Raw genomic sequence first — 14,071 nt, forward strand, 5'->3', positions numbered from 1 at the left:
ACCGACTAGGCAAGCTTGTATATGTACCCTGGGCCTGCATTTCAACTTACACACACTCATGCTATCGGAAACTACATAAATATCATAATGTATCTGTCCGTACTAATCATAACAAAGAACTATCCTGATGTACTTGACCGGCAAAATACATGAGGTCCCATAGTATTAAATCATGACATATACTTATTATGCAAGTTATACCTCCATCCTTTTCATGACATAGCATCCTTATGAGATATACATACGTACTACTTATCATATCTTTCATGATTAACTTACCTGAATTTCTAATATCTCATAGGCATAGAGTGAACATATTAATATAGTTTACACGGCATGTCCAATGGAGGCCGATGCATCATACAAAATTAATTACATAACATAGTTTCGTAACATAACTTATCAGAGTGTAACTTATAACATAGTATAAGGAATGATAAAATAGTTGATCGATAATTCCACTCACATGGGTCCTCAATAATACATTTCTTTCTCTATACTTCCATTTTATAAAATGAAAATAAATCCAAAGAATTGAAGAAGCCTTAGCAAACATGGAGGGAAGCTCTAGGGGTGTACATGGTTTGGGTTGGGTCGGGTTGAGAGATTTTTTTTGACCTAACTCAAAAGTTCGGGTTGGTTGGATTGGTAACCCAACCCAACCCGAAACTTTTCAGAACCCAACCCTCTATTTTCGGGTTGGGTTGTCAATTTTTTCTTGTAAGTTTTATTTATCTACCATTTATAATTATTGGGATGTAATTTTAGATAAAATATATTAAAAGTTCACAAACAAACACAAATTGATCTATAATTATTCACAAAAAAAAAAAAAAAAAAAAAAAACAACGAGCGAAAATTGTAACATATTAACATAGTTCGACATTGTCATAAAATGAAAGACAACTAAATACCGACATTTTTTTAGAATTGGTTAAAGTAACAAATATATAAGAATAGATCATAAAATTAAAAAAAAAAAAAAACGATTAGTTTAAAGATATGGTATATAACAAAAATAAAAGATATATAAAAATATTTTAATTGAAATATGTTTATTTCTTCGTGATCTAAGAGAGCTCTAAACTATTAAAAAATAAAAATATATATAAACTGTGATATAATAATGTTGCAACACGGATAATAAATACATTAGAATTTAGAATATGCTTCAAAATGATATATATATAATTTATGAACTTTGAAATAACGGATAAATCATAATTAATAAATCTTTCTATTATATAATAACTATATATTTAAATGTGAATAGTTAATTAAAAATAATAATAAAATGTATTAATAATTATATCTTAGCTTATTAAATTAAAAATAAAAATATATATAAATAACAAAGAAAAATAAAATAAAATAACAAAAAAAATTAAAAATAATAAAAAACAAACTTGTATTGGCCTGTGATCAAACTCAGGCAAACCTATTAATACACAAGAATTCTTAATATATTTTATTTGACCAAAAGATATTTTTATTTGATTTGGACCAATCGGAAGGTTTTGCACACGAACTCAAAACTAAACCGATTCAGTTCGAGTTTCAAAAAATGAACCAAACGCTATTCGAAATGCTAATCCAACCTAACCCAACCATTATAGTTTGGGTTGGGTTAGTTCGAATTGTCGGGTTGAATGTACACCCCTAGGAAGCTCTACCGGGTGAGCTAGGAGCTCCAATGATAATAATATAAATAATAATTAACATTATAACATATTAAACATGTTTCACATACATCTGCCGACAATACTTTTATAAAGTTGAGAAAATAAAAACAAGTGTGAACCAACTAGGATTTACACTTTTATGCTTCCTTTAATTATGATGTTAATGGTAGGGCCTCAAAGAAATTACAAGGTAAAGGTAAAGGTAAAGAGAAGTGATAAGACTATACAAAGCCAAACGTTTTCAATTGTTTCTTCATCGTTTTCAATTTTATTTTGTGTGCCTTGCTTTTCGATGGATTTTTCCATTGCTATGACAGAATCATCGGCTCTTTCTCCAAATTTGAAGGGGAGTTACGATGTGTTTTTGAGTTTTAGAGGAGAGGATACTCGATCTAACTTCACCGGTCATCTTGACATGGCCTTACGGCAAAAGGGTGTCAACGTCTTCATTGATGACAAGCTCAACAGGGGAGAGCTAATCTCTGAATCCCTTTTTCGATCTATAGAGGAAGCTTTGATTTCTATTGTTATATTCTCTGAAAATTATGCATCTTCTTCTTGGTGTTTGGATGAATTGGTGAAAATAATCGAATGTAAGAAATCCAAGGGCCAAATAGTTTGGCCAATTTTCTATAAGGTGGATCCATCGGATGTACGAAAACAAACCGGAAATTTTGGAGAAGCATTAGCCACACATCAAGCTAAGTTCGAGACGAAAATTCAAATTTGGAGGGAAGCTTTAACTACTACCGCCAACTTGTCTGGTTGGGATCTCGGAGCTAGGTATATATTTCTAAGAAATTTAACTCCCTCTACTATTACATCCAATATCTATCATCTTTAATTTCAATATGATTACATGATTAACAACAGGAAGGAGGCTGATCTTATTCAAGACCTTGTTAAAGAAGTATGGTCGATATTAAATCTTACTTGCACGCCCTTATATGTAGCAAAATATCCGGTTGGAATTGATTCTCAACTAGAAAATTTAAGGTCAAACTCCCATTATTGGACAGAAGATGAGCCTAGTAATGGTATTTACATGGTGGGGATATATGGGATTGGAGGCATGGGTAAGACGACTTTGGCCAAAGCTTTATACAACAAAATTGCTAACCAATTTGAAGCGTGCTGCTTTCTATCAAAAGTTAGGGAAGCTTCAAAGCAATTCAATGGCCTTGTTCAACTTCAGGAATACTTACTCCATGAGATCTTAAAGGAAGATTTGAAGATTGGAAATCTTTGACAAAGGAATCAACATTATAAGGAATAGACTACGTTCAAAAAAAGTTTTTATAGTTGTTGATGATGTGGATAAACTTGAACAGTTAGAAGCATTGGTGAGTGGACATGATTGGTTTGGCGCTGGTAGTATGATCATTGTGACAACAAGAAACAATCATTTGATTTCTACCCATGAATTTGATCAAAAGTATGGTATTAGAGGAATGAATCATGATCACGCCCTCGAACTTTTTAGTTGGCATGCTTTTAAGAAAAGTCATCCACCAAGTACATACCTAGACCTTTCAAAACGTGCTACAAATTATTGTAAAGGTCATCCATTGGCTCTTGTTGTTTTGGCTTCTTTCCTTTGTACCAGAGATGACCAAGCAGATTGGAGAAGTATATTAGATGAATTTGAGAATTCTCTGAACAAAGAAATAAGTGATATTCTTCAAATAAGTTTTGATGGGCTTGAAGAAAAAGAAAACGAGATTTTCCTCCATATTTCTTGTTTTCTTGTTTTCTAGTGGGAGAAAAAGTTGACTAGGTTAAACATTTGAATCTCGATCACTGCAAAAAGCTTCAGGAAATTCCAGAATTCTCTGCAGCATTAAACCTTCAAAGCTTGTATCTCAAAAAATGCACAAATTTAAGAGTGATTCACGAGTCTATTGGATCTTTGGATGATCTTGTTGTCTTGGACCTTAGACAATGCATTAAGCCTGAAAAGCTTCCAAGCTACCTCAAGTTAAAATCTCTTAGACATCTCAAACTCTGTGGCTGCTCTAAGCTCAAAATGTTTACAAAAATTGCTGAAAACATGAAATCTTTAGTGTCGTTGTATTTGAATTCTACCGACATAAAGGAGCTACCTTCATCAATTGGAAACCTTACCGGACTCAAGGTCTTAAACCTTGAGGGTTTTACGAACCTCATCTCCGTTTCTAGTACAATTTATTTGTGGATCTTGAAAAACTTAGTCTTCGTGGGTGTTCTAGATTTGAAATGCTTCCCCATAAATGGGAGTCACCAATCCATCCAATATGCTCTTCTTCAAATCATGGAAACTTACCCAAAAACCCTATGTTTGTTGGATCTTCAATATTGCAACATATCAAATGCAGACTTTTTGGAAACTTTATGTGATGTCAACCCTTTCTTAAATAACCTACTCTTGTTAGGAAACAAATTCTACAGTCTACCCTCATGTCTCCTTAAGTTCATGTCCTCGTCTGGAGGAATTGCAAGTTTCTTCAACAAATTCCAAGCCTTCCTTAATGTATATAAAGAATGGATGCCTGGTTGTGAATCGTTAGCTAGAAATCCAAACAACATTTTAGATATAATATCAAGCAAATAGGTTTATCTCTTCTCATTTTATTTCTCTTTGTTCATATTGCATTTTTCTCTCTCGTTAATATTTCCATGCATGTTAATTCTTAAGTCACAGCACATTACACTAGGTGACTTTCCTAGAGAGTTCATTCTAATACACATTGAAATTTTAGAATGGTTCAGTCATCAGACTATATCAAATTCAATAAAAGTTAGCTTTCGACATGATCACAATATAGAAAGAACTTTGGCTACCTATGCTAAATTTCGAGTGGATGGAGATTCATATCAAGGGGAAGCCTTAATCTCATATAACATATTCATCGGGTATAGACTCCAAAATTCTTTTATGAGAAAATTCCCATCATCAACATCAAAATATACATGGTTAGTAACAACTTCTTTTCCAATATTTAGTAGCTCCGTAGTGGTGAATGATTGGAATAATGTTATAGTAGGTTTGAAGTTGTGAAAGGTCGTGAGGTTAATGTAACTAATAGAAGCTGTGGTGTCCATCTCACTAAAGAGATCCATGAGATATCCCAAAATGATGTTAAGGGGCCAGGGGTAATGTATACAGATATTGATGACATAGAGGGATTGCCAAGCTGGTGAGTGAGCTTACATCCTTGCCAACTCGATTCATTGGTTTCTTGTGTTGTTTTGAGTAAACTATGCTTCTTTTCATATATATTATTTTCTTAGGTTTTATCAACGTATAATGTTGATAAGGGCACAGGGATGCTATCAAATCCTTCACTAAAGAAGTCTCCGCCAAATTAGATTGCAATGCAACGTTGCATGTAGTAAACTTCCTAGTTGATAATGATTCCAAAATAAAACTTATGAACAACTTTCCCATGCATGTAATGGATGGCATGGCAGAGACTACACTCGGCAAATATTATGCGATAAATTATTGAACATAAAGGATGAGTTCCATTCCTTTGGGAGAAAGGCTTTGAATGAGTGTGGTGCATTTATTTTAATGAATAAAAGGGGATTTTGTGAAGGATCTCAAATTTGTATCAGAAGCAATAGACTGCCTTCCCAAAAATATCTCATAGTTTTTTAATGTGGGTATAGATTTCACTATCTGAACAATGCTGATGATGGAGATGGTCATTTGAATTCTTCAAGATTTTTAAGGATTGATGATGAAATAGAACCTTATATGAGAGAGTAGCCTCATTGATAATACATGGAAAAGTTAGAATGACCCTCAATACCCCAAAAGTTGTAAAGCTTTTTAGTAGATATGCTTCTTTGGAAAAGAATATCATCCATCTAAGTCATTAATATATCTTTCAACATGTTCACTAGTTTTGATAAGAATCACGGTGTCACGGAGAGCTTAATTGATTTCAAGTCTGTCGCATTAACCACTCAAGCACATCAACATTTGTTAGAAAAAACTAGGTTTAATTTTATAAATTATGTAAAAGTCAAATGGTCAATTTGACTTATTCTTTGTGGAGATTGGAGGGGATCGGGAAGAAATCCCATCCACAAACATCTCGAATAAATCCCATCCACAAACGTCTTTTGTCTGGAGACTATAAATACCCACAATATGTTATGTAAAATTCAGATCTCAAATTGAGACGTTTCCCTTAGAAATCCGAGTATCATATTTGCCGTTTCTAAGTTTCAACCAATTCTTGTGGTAGAATTGCACTCGAGCCATTCAATCAAGCCTTGATCAAGTTAGATTGTGAAGTGACTCAATTTAGAACAAGGTTTCCAAATCTTGCTTCTAGATCTTCAATCGTAAGAGGTAATCTAATTCTAGCATTATCTCTTGGTTGATCCAAATTTCGTATAAGGAGGTGTTAATTACTTTGATTCAAAGGTTCTTGTTTCAACAAAAGCTTGGATCGTTGTACTGAGGATTAGGATTGCCTTATCAAGTTTTATGGAATATAGAATGAGAGTTCTTTTGTTAGTGTGTTGGGTGTTCAGTTCTTATTTTGATAAAAGACGTTCCAAGAAATATGAACTAACGTTTTTATTTGAGCCCTTTTTTTATTTAAAAAAAGAATCCTTCTTCTATGTAAACTATGTACCTCGAATAAAGGGATAGTTTTAAAGATCGAGTAACTAAAGAAGCAGAGTAAGAGAGTAGTGAAAAAGCTATAGAAAAAAACAGGGAAGTATTATGTCATTCTATTATAGATAAACAATAACACTCTCCAATAATATAGGAGAAGTTCTATTTAGTTCATCCAAATTGATCATTTACAAATCATTTAGAATTACAATTTAGTCCAAAGTTCATTTTAATATATTCGTCTCATGGATAAATAATCTTGTTATCATCCAATTAAAAGCCAAAATCTTGAGAGGGTGGAATTTTATTGTCCAAATTTTGAAACAATCATTTAAATAAACTACTTATCCTATTTGGGAAAGAGTTAATTGTATTCTTACCTTCTTATTTGATAAAGTCCTCGGAATAATAGGTTTCAGTTAAAAAATCACTCACCTTTTGAAATCAAAAGATGACCAGATAAGCAGTAATTCGTAGTTCGCTCAGGATTGAGATTGCTCGGGATTGAGATTGAGTGACTTATAATCATTTTTAAAAAAATTATCTTTTCAATTAAAAAAAATTGTGAGATTCCCACATTAATTTGAGAGGGAAACAAAACATTATCTATATGGGCATGAAAATTTCTCAACAATAGACCCGTTTTAAAACTGTGAGGCTAACAATAATATGTAATGAGTCAAAACAGACAATATCTATTAGCGGTGGACTTGTGATGTTATAAATAGTATCAGAACCAAATAGTGGATATTGTTCTGGGTGCGAGTTATAGTTATATATTAGCAATGGATTTAAATTGTTATAAACTAAATTATTAAAAATAGATAAAACATTTAGTCCTTTAAGGCATATTTTGATTATTGTTTCAAACTACTTGTCAACATTTTCTTTAAACAATGGTACACTTGAATGAAAATAAACTAAAATATTTGAAGAAGAATTGGCCAACATAAACAATCTACAACATGGTCTTGAATATAAATATATAATTATAATTTATTTATATTAAGTGGGGTGGAGAATTAGGCCGGGATGGAGATGGAGAATATAATTCCATCTCTATCCCATTTATCCAACGGGAAATTTTTTTTTCCCACTGCCTTCGTGTCTAAATAGGAAATCCCCTCCCCGTATGGATTGGGACCTAATTCCTCGAGTAAAACAGACATCTCAAGCTACGAACAACATCAAAGAGCAAATAAACCCATTAAAAACAAATTCGAGAAAAAAAGAAATAATTATTATTAATGAAATGACAAATATGATAAAGTTTAGAAAATAAAAACTTCCCATCAAGTGGACGAACTAATATATCTAACTTTGTAGAAGCTACCAAACCTTTTGACTTTCATGCTTTTCTTTTATTATGGTGTTTATTATGGGAATAATTCAAACGAATTTCAAAGGGAAAGCTAAGGAAACTGTCAAGAAAATGCACCCACATGTGCATTTATGTCTTAAATTTGAACATGTCTACTATATAGAAATGGTCAGATTATTAAAAGCCCACGCGTTTGCTTTGCTATTTATTTGATACCTATTTATCCATTTTTGCTTTGTAGTCTTCAAAAACGGTCACTCGAAAAGAAAAAAGCTTTTTCATAGGTTATCCCATTGCTATGAGAGAATCATCATCGACTTCTTATGATGTGTTTTTGAGTTTTAGAGGAGAGGATACTCGAACCAATTTTACCAGTCATCTTGTCATGGCTTTGCAGCAAAAGTGTGTCAACGTCTTCATAGATGACAAGCTCGAAAGGGGTGAACAAATTTCTGAATCTCTTTTCCGATCTATAGAGGGAGCTTTGATTTCTATTGTTATATTCTCTGAGAATTATGCATCTTCTTCTTGGTGTCTGGATGAATTGGTGAAAATAATCGAATGTAAGAAATCTAAGGACCAGAAAGTTTTGCCAATTTTTTATAATGTGGATCCATCAGCTATACGAAAACAAACCGAAACTTTTGGAGAAGCATTAGCCAAACATCAAGCTGAGTTCAAGACGAAAATTCAAATTTGGAGGGAAGCTTTAACTACGGCTGCCAACTTGTCTGGTTGGCATCTCAGACCTAGGTATATATTCTTAATACTAGAGGATTTATTCTATCTCAAGATGCAATTTAACTTGTCATTTTTAACTTTAGTATGATTACGTGCTTAACAACAGGTATGGTAGGAATGAGGCTGATTTTATTCAAGACATTGTTAAACAAGTGTTGTGTATGTTAAAACGCACTTGCACACCCTTATATGAAGAAAGTACAAAGTTACACTCTCAGTCACAACCAAAATGCTCTGATACCAATTGTTGTACTCCAATACCACAACCTCAATGCTCTGATACCAATTGTTGTACCCTAACGCCACAACCAAAATGTTTTGATACTAATTGTTGTACCCCAATGCTACAACCAAAATGTTCTGATACCGATTGTTGTACCCTAATGCCACGACCAAAATGTTCTGATACCAATTAATGTAGCGGAAGTGGAAGCAAGATCGATCGTACTCACATATCCACAAACAATTGATTTGTTATCGAATCTTGAAAATTGCAACATATCAAATGCAAATTCAGATTGTTTAGAAATTTTGTGATGTCACCCCATCCTTATCTAGTCTATTTTTGTTATCAAACAATTTCTTTCGTCTATCCTCATGTCTCCACAAGTTTACGACATTGTAGCGTCTTGTATTGAGTAATTGCAAGTTTCTTCAAGAAATTCCAAACCTCCCTTTGTGTAAAAAAAAAAAAAAAAAAAAAAAAAAAAAAAAAAAAAAAAAAAAAAAAGAATGTCACTTATTGAAAGGTTCAAGTTACTAATATTTGGTCTTTTCTTGTAGAAAATTTATATGCTCTTTATGTGTTGTATCTTGGTTGATGTTGTAAGTTTCTGCTTCTAGTCAGTAACAAATTGTTCCAATGTTTGGTTATAGCTTGCATAGAGTATGGTTTAGGTGGGATGACAAAACATTGTGATATATTAAGAGTCTGGACCTTTTTATGACCTCGTAAAATAACCTTTTCACTGCCATATACACATTACATCGTATGCTATCGTATCCATTATTTCTTGTAATGCCTCTTCCATTACTTGAAATCATTCCAACTCTAAGCCCTATTACCATTGTCGACCACTAGGCTAATAGATGTTCATTTAATCTCCTATCTTTTACTAAAGACAAGAACCTAATGTAAACATCATTAACCATAGGGATGACGGGCCACCTTGTCGAATACTCCACATGGCACGAGGCAAAAAAGAAAACCAAAAACCTTTCTTTTTCTAGACGTATCCAATGTCTCTAGTTAAAGCTTTCTTGAAGTCTTTTTAGGAAACATCCAATCAACCACATGTGGTGTGACCATAGGCTTAGTCCAATACAGTAATGTTGATACTAATAGTAACAATATACCGTATTTTTTCTCCTAGTATGTTTGTCTCACAATTTTCATGAACTTGTATTTATGAAATTTCAAGTCTATTGGTATGTAAATATTTCAATATAGTTTATCTCAAAATATTTTAAATCATTGAATTATTTTTGGCCGAAAATGATTATGTTGAGATCCAATGCCGGCCTTGCAAGACACGGGCGTTGTGAATTTTTGGAGGTTTCAAAAGATTTTAGAAATCAGTATGTTTAAACTCACTGAATCGATCGATCATTGTGTATACTACAAAAATCAACAATTTGTTCTTAAACTATAATATATTTTGTTCTTAAAAAAAAACCATTAATTTCAAACTAGATTTAAAATAAAGATTATAATCTTATTAATTTTATGCTAATTTTATGCTAGACATATATTTTTTTTTAAGTTTAGAGTATGATAGTATAGGTTGAAAATATACACTAAAATTAAACTTTTAGAACATTTGATTTATATTTTTTATCTAATATTATTAAATATAAAATATCATTTTTATGCTTTTCACTAACCCACTTAGAATCTTTACTAAACTATGAAATAAATTACAAAGGTTGAAGACATAATATTTGTGTGTGAAATTTCTTGAATTTCTTTACATCATTACAAATTTGGACCCATCACGTGAGAAAAGAGAATCATCAAAGTAATACAAATCTTATGGTTGATTCAATTTCTATTATTATTTTTCCTCGATTCAAGATATAAAAGTTCTCGATTCAAGATATAAAGGTGTGTAAGTGCAATTTCTTGATAATTTCCTCAGGTTTTTTTTCTTGAAATTTCTTCGAGGTATCTCTATCATCACCATTGTAATTGAACACAATTTTACCCTAAGTTTTATCTAATTCACATAATTTTTTTTTATCCATATCACCTTTTACATCATTTTATTCAAGCAAGACTTTTTTTTTAATGTTTTTGTGAGGATACAAGATAACATTATAGCCTTACAAATTATAAACTCAAACAATATAAAATTGATTAATTCAAACTCATTTTACTCCTCCCAGTGTTTATCAAAATAATTAATTCATGAAAACCCACTATTCACAAGTAAGTTATAATTGCAAATCCATTTGAATACATGTGTAATTAAATCATATAACTTATCCTCTAATAAACAATTTTTTATGATTCCCTATTGGAGAGAAGGTTTTCGGGATGAGCTAAGAACATGGACAAAGAGACAGCAAACAATTTAAATAAAATTTGTTTAAATTTGTTAAATTCATATGTGATAAAGTAACTTCGAGATTCACATTCGTCGTAGGTGAGAAGAAGGATTCTTGATAAGGGTGTGGAAACCTCTCACTAACGGACAGTGTTTTGAAGTCCAAAAGTTAAAATCTAAAAACAACAATATCGGTTAGTGGTGCGCTACACTAACCATAAGAGACAAGGCCCCTTCGATTAGCCAAAAGTCAGTTTTCCACGGAAATAATGGCACAACTAAAAACTAGTAAAATAGGAAGTAATATCACACACAATAGGAAGCCGTCAAGAAATTTCACCCACGCACATATTATGTCTTCAAATTTTATCATTAAAATTTCACTCAAACTACTTTCAATCAAAACGCTCTAAATTGAAGTGTTTTCCCAATATTTTCGAAATTATTTTGTTTGTGTTTCTTTCTGATGGGTTCTGCTGATTCATGGGCTTTGTTTCAAAATTTAGAGTGGAATTATGATGTGTTTTTAAGTTTTAGAGGAGAGGATACTCGTTCCAATTTCACCCGTCATCTTGACATGGCCTTGCGGCAAAAATGAGTCAACGTTTTCATAGACGACAAGCTCAACAAGGGTGAGAAAATTTCTGATTCTCTTTTCCGATCCATAGAGGGAGCTATGATTTCTATTGTTATATTCTCTGAAAATTATGCATTTTCTTTCTGGTGTCTGGATGAATTGGTAAAAATAATGGAAGGTAAGAAACCTAAGGGCCAGATAGTTTGGCCAATTTTCTATAAGGTGGATCCATCGAATGTACGAAAACAAACTAGAAGTTTTGGGGGAAGCATCCGAAATTTGGAGAAAGGATGGAAGGTAATTATATTTTTACTGTGATCGGAAGTTTTTCTTATATATATATATATATATATTTTATTTTTAATGGATAGCTTAAAATATATATATATATATATATATATATATATTTTTAAGAAATAGATATTTAAATAATTGTATTCTACCTAAATTACCTTAGATCTTTATTTACTTTTTTTTTTTTTTCTTCATGTATTTAGGATTGTAAAAGGTTGAAGCTTGTAGATCTTAGTTACTCTACTTTTTTAGAGAAAATTCGAGGCTTCTCTGCATCACCAAACTTTGAACAACTGTATCATAGCAACTGCACAAATTTAAGAACAATTTCTATATCAGTTGCTTCTCTTGGTAAGCTTGTTACCTTAGACTTTAATCATTGTTTGAACCTTAAAAAGCTTCCAAATTATCTCATGGGGAAGTCTCTCAAATATTTGAATCTCTCTTATTGCAATAAACTTGAGGAACTTCCAGACATGTCCGCACTATCAAACCTTGAAAAATTGGATCTCTATTACTGCACAAATTTAAGAATGATTCACTCGCTTGGATCTCTAGATAAGCTTGTTTTCTTATTCCTTGGTCATTGTTCGAACCTTAAAAAGCTTCCAAACTATCTCATGTTGAAGTCTCTTAAATATTTGGATCTCTCTTATTGCAATAAACTTGAGGAACTTCACGACTTCTCTGCACTATCAAACTTTGAAATCTTGTATCTCAATAACTACACAAATTTAAGAGTAATTCATGAGTCTATTGGATCTTTAGACAGTCTTACTCACTTGGACCTTAGTCAATGCACTAAATTTGAGAAGCTTCCAAGCCGCCTTAGGTTAAAATCTCTTCTACGTTTAGTAGTCTCTGGATGCTATAAGCTTGAAATGTTTCCAAAAATTACTAAAGACATGAAATCGTTACTCATTGTATTTGGATTTTATCGATATAAAGGAGCTATCTTCATCGATTGGAAACCTTACTGGGCTCAAGCTCTTAAACCTTAATAGTTGCACAAACCTCATCTTGGTTCCTAATGCAATTTATTCGCTATTGCCGCTTAAAAGTCTTTTTCTTGATGGGTGTTCTAGAATTGAAATGCTTCCCCATAAAAGGGTCTCACCAATCCATGGAAACTTACGCACAAACCATATACTTTCCAAGTTCATTTCGTTGGATCTTCAAAATTGCAACCTATCAAATGCAGATTTTTTGGAACATTTATGGTGTGTCAACCCTTTCTTAAAGGGTCTTGTCGGGTAACAAATTCTGTAGTCTGCCCTCATGTCTCCAAAATTTCATGTTCTTGTCGAATCTCAAAGTGAGGAATTGCAAGTTTCTTCGATAAATTCCAAACCTTTCTCCATGTATGGAAATAATGGATGCCACTGGTTGTGAATCGTTGGTTAGAAGTCCACACAACATTTTGGATATAATATCAAGCAAGCAGGTTTATATCTTCTCATTTCATTTTTCTTTGTTTATGTTGCATTTTTCTCTATCGTTAATATTTTTGTGCATGTTAATTCTTTTGTCACATAACATTACACAGGGTGGTAACATTCGTAGACAGTTCATTCTAATGAACGGAGAAATCCCAGAATGGTTTAGCCACAATACGATATCAAATTCAATGAAAGTTAGCTTTTTACATGATCCCAGTATAAAAAGAACTTTAGCTACCTATGCTAAGTTCAAAGTGGATGGAGATTCATATCAAGGGGAGCCTTAATTTTATGTAACATATTCATCGGCTACATACTCCAAAGTTCTTTTAGGAGAATATTTCCATCATCAACATCAGAATATACGTGGTTAATAGCTTCTCCTCCTCAATGTTCCTTCATGACGAAGGATTGGAATGATGTTACAGTACAATTTAAAGTTATAAAACGTGATAGGGCTAAGGTAAGTATAAGAAGCTTTGGTGTCCATCTCACTCAAAAGGTCCATGGGATACAAAATTATATTAGGGGGCCAGGAGTAATCTATACAGATTGTGATCAATCGGAGAAATTGCCAAGCAGGTGAGTGAGCTTACATCCTTGCCAACTTGATTGATTGGTTTCTTGTGTTGCTTTGAGTAAAATATGCTTCTTTTCTTATATATTATTTTGTTATGTATGATGTTGATAATGGCACAGGGATTCTATCAACCCCTTCTCTCGAGAATTCTTCGCAAGATCAAGTCTCAATGGACTGATGGAGGGAGGGTACTTCATTGATGATTCCAAAGAACAACCAAAGATAAGTGACATGAAAGATGCGATACTCGCCAAACGTATGTTTGATAAGCATTAA

The 14,071-nt window shown here is 32.5% G+C and overlaps 1 pseudogene; it reads left to right on the top strand.

Annotated features, from left to right (window-relative positions):
• The first annotated feature begins 1,873 nt into the window (after nt 1–1,873).
• On the top strand, nt 1,874–14,071 carry LOC111785037 (disease resistance protein RPP4-like; annotated as a pseudogene).

This window comes from Cucurbita pepo, chromosome 11 (genome assembly GCF_057944985.1).
Source record: "Cucurbita pepo subsp. pepo isolate OVF chromosome 11, ASM5794498v1, whole genome shotgun sequence".
NCBI lineage: Eukaryota > Viridiplantae > Streptophyta > Magnoliopsida > Cucurbitales > Cucurbitaceae > Cucurbita > Cucurbita pepo.